Consider the following 275-nt stretch of genomic DNA (forward strand, 5'->3'; position numbering starts at 1 on the left):
TTTTGACGTTTTGGAATGCACCCTTTCATTTAATGACATTCAGTGGCGGATACAGCGGGAGGGGAGCTTTGGGGGTTAAAGTTAGGGCTGCCAGACCTGCCGGTTTTCCCGGACATGTCCCGATTTTAGACTATTTGTCCCGGTGTCCCGGTCCAACCTTAAAATGTCCCGGGTTTCGTTTTAGTGTCCCGTTTTTTGATTTGATTGCACAAATTTGAATAAAAGTTCAAAAATCACTACACTAAGGGAAAAAACGCGTTGTAATATTCAGAAAA

The sequence above is a fragment of the Rhagoletis zephyria genome, unplaced genomic scaffold (assembly GCF_001687245.7).
Source record: "Rhagoletis zephyria isolate East Lansing unplaced genomic scaffold, Rhagoletis_zephyria_1.1 Rzeph_scaffold_03892, whole genome shotgun sequence".
Taxonomy (NCBI): Eukaryota; Metazoa; Arthropoda; class Insecta; order Diptera; family Tephritidae; genus Rhagoletis; species Rhagoletis zephyria.